Below are 3,230 nucleotides of genomic sequence, written 5' to 3'. Positions count from 1 at the left end.
AAGTGACTACGCACCCCCATAATATTTTTTTATTATTATTTTTACTTTTTTGCTCTTGTTTAAAAAATAAACGTGATCACAGAGTCATGGAGTCAAGACACGAAAACAAAAAAGAAAGAAACCACTTGTGTATTATGAAAGAAGCAAATATTTTATTCATAAGTGTTATAAGGGACATAATTACGGATAGCACCGGATACGAAACGGTGTATAAAATAGCGTCTTGCATTGTCTTGGGGTCAGTTCAGTGGTACGCACTAGCCCGACCGTCTCGCGTCTTACACTCTCCAAGTGTAGTCAGGATTAACCAAGCTCCCAGGACGAGCGTTCCGCTCACACACGTTAAGTTACCTTTTTCCTTTACCTTCATTTACGCGTATATCAACTTCAAGGCGAGCAGCCATTTTGTATTGTGTATAATTTCGAAGTACGAATAAACCTTTTTGTTACGCATTCCACTCGGCGTATTTTGTCATGTTATTATATACCGTCAAAACGGGATATAACAATAAGAATTAATTCAGTTTAAACAATTCTTGTGTTATTACGAAACAAAAATAAGAAAACATTTTTCGTATTGTCGGTCGGCACTAATCCTATTCGGGTTTAATTGGCTTCTTCCAAAGGAGGAAGTTTCATGGGAGTATGAAATTCATAAGTGGTCCCCAGTCGCCTGTATGTCCTCGTTAAGTTTTTGCAACTCTTGCAGGGAGGTGACGACATCCTCCTACATACAGTGCCTGAAATTCCAAAATTGGTCACCCATTTTAGTAATAAACAGGCTCAACGTTGCTTAACTTCGGTGATCTGAAGGGAACCGGTGTGTCAACGTGATTATGCCGTATATATGTTATTGTATTATCAAATATTAAATTATATAAAATGATTTATTAAATCATTATGTTAGTGTTAAAACTAAATTAAGTATTTTGAATAAAATATTTGTTTTATTATTTGATAATGTAAGAATTTTCTTTGTTTAAAAGTCATTTGGGACACTTCTGCCGTATGCAGATGGCGGCTGTTGTTGTGGGGCGATAACTCCAATTCCTTCTTGGTCAAATAACGCGCATATAAGTAACAAAGAACATTTTTTCCGGACAGAAAAATATTTGAAAACCAATATATAAAAATGTATCAATATATAATTTTAAAAACGTTTAATTGAAACTTTTCGTAAGAAAATAGAAGTTCAATAAAACAATTTTGTAATGAAGCAACATTGGATTTTCATAAAGTAAAATTGCTTTTTTTTTTCAAACAAATAAATAATTTAAATTAAACATTTTTTGGAATTAAAGCAACTTTGAAAGGTCAACAACAAATTAATAATTTAAATGCTTTTTTAACCGAGAAGCGCCACCTGGCGACAGTTTAGTGAAATGCACCAAGAAAAGATGACCGCCGTCCGCATACTGCAGAAGTGCCTTTTTTTCTTTCGTGAACACAAAAAGTTTTAAATATAATATTTGTTTTATTATTTGGTAATACAAGAAGTGTTTTCTTTTTAATCCTCCCGACAAAAGGAGGGGGACCTGTAAATTCACCCTTATCCGTTTGCCGTTCGTCTTTCCGCACTTTTCTCAGTAACTACGCCTTGGAATTTTTTTAAATTTTGCACAAGCATTAAACATGATATGAGTACAAAAAGTAAGAGAACGGATTTTCCGGGAAAACTCCGGTTGCATTCCCCCAGGGGTGCCTTTCGGGTTAAAATGGCTAAAATTGTCACTTTTGTGCTTATTAAAAAAAAAATAATGTCTTGGATTTTTATAAAACTTTCTGAAAAGTTGTAACTAACTGATTTCTATATAATTTTGTTTGTCTATACTTCGCGATAACTCTTGGGCGTGCCCCAGGGGCTAATTTAGGGCTAATAAAAACACCCCATTTTTTGGACTATTTTACCATATTTGTCCAAAATTTTCTGTGTATGTCTATTTAGCAGTTTTGCATGGTGCTGAACTCAAATTTAAATATGTTAAGGCCTTGAGTACTTTTGGGGCTAAAGGGGGGAGGGGGACAAATGATGAACTTAGTCATTTTTTTTTCATGGTGTAGAACTCAAAGTTACATATGTTAAGACCTAAAACTGCACCGTTTGTTCATTTTCACCAGGAGTTGACGTCCCCTGGAGATTTTGACGTTAAATGGCTGCTGAACTTAGTTATTTTTTTATGCCTCGTTCACTCACGGGGGACCATGCATGCTTCACTTGTTTTTGTTTTTTTTCTTTGTTTCATAATAACACAAGAAGTGTTAAAAACTAAGGTAATTTTTTTAATAATTATGTGGTTTCGTTTTCCGTGTGTTCTGTCCGATTTTGTTACATAGTCAACCGTATCCACTTCCGGTTGCTTGATTTTTTTCCGAGCAGTGATCTTGGACATTACCTAAAAAATATACAAATTTATTTTCTTTTGGAGAGGAGGGGGCTTATTTTAAAATTATAATTATATCTACCTCAATATTTTCTCTAATTTTCTATTTTTAGCGATTATCGAGACCCTCAAGACGTAATCCTCTCATGTCGGACATTTTTTGTTCAAAAGTAACACTCGAATTACTTGCTTTTTAAACTAAATAAACTCTTTAAAATAAGTTGAACCACTAAAAGGTTACAAAGCTAGGTGTAAAACGAACACTTAGAAAAATCAAATTTATTTTTTTTTTAAACAACAGGAAACAAGTAAAAAGATTTTTAATATTATGGGAAGTGTTTTTTCTTTAAAAAAAAACAATATCTCTTTCAAGAACGGCTATAAAATATGTTTTCAATCGATATTTATTCAATAATGGACCAGTTTTCCTAGAGAAAATGGACGAGTTTTCCTAAATTCTTAAAAATTATATCTTATTTGGATGTTATCATGGTCTATAGAGTTTAATTTTACTAATGGTTTTAAAATAAATATTTATCATCAGTACAAGCAATGGAAAAGTAAGTTTAAAAAATATTAAAAGAATTGATTTTGGAATCGAAAATTGGACACAAATTTTTCCGATTCCGATACCGCCAATAGTTCCGATCTTTCCGATTCCCGATTCCAATTAATCGTCCCAACACTAATATATATATATATATATATATATATATATATATATATATATACTAGCAAAAGTACCTGTCGTTGACTGAGTTAAAAACAGCCTACAGAAAATAGACTCTGATTTATGAAAGTATGATAGGTTATGAAAAGGAAGGGTTGTAAAGACATAACTTCGAATTT

The 3,230-nt window shown here is 32.6% G+C and overlaps 1 pseudogene; it reads right to left on the bottom strand.

The window, feature by feature from the left end:
• Positions 1–728: 728 nt before the first annotated feature.
• LOC145297432 (5S ribosomal RNA) lies at positions 729–847 on the bottom strand (annotated as a pseudogene).
• Positions 848–3,230: the final 2,383 nt, after the last annotated feature.

The sequence above is a fragment of the Euprymna scolopes genome, chromosome 17 (assembly GCF_053919585.1).
Source record: "Euprymna scolopes isolate OS-2025 chromosome 17, ASM5391958v1, whole genome shotgun sequence".
NCBI lineage: Eukaryota > Metazoa > Mollusca > Cephalopoda > Sepiida > Sepiolidae > Euprymna > Euprymna scolopes.
The sequence above is the reverse complement of the archived record's forward strand: the minus strand, read 5'-3'. Positions and strand labels throughout refer to the sequence as shown.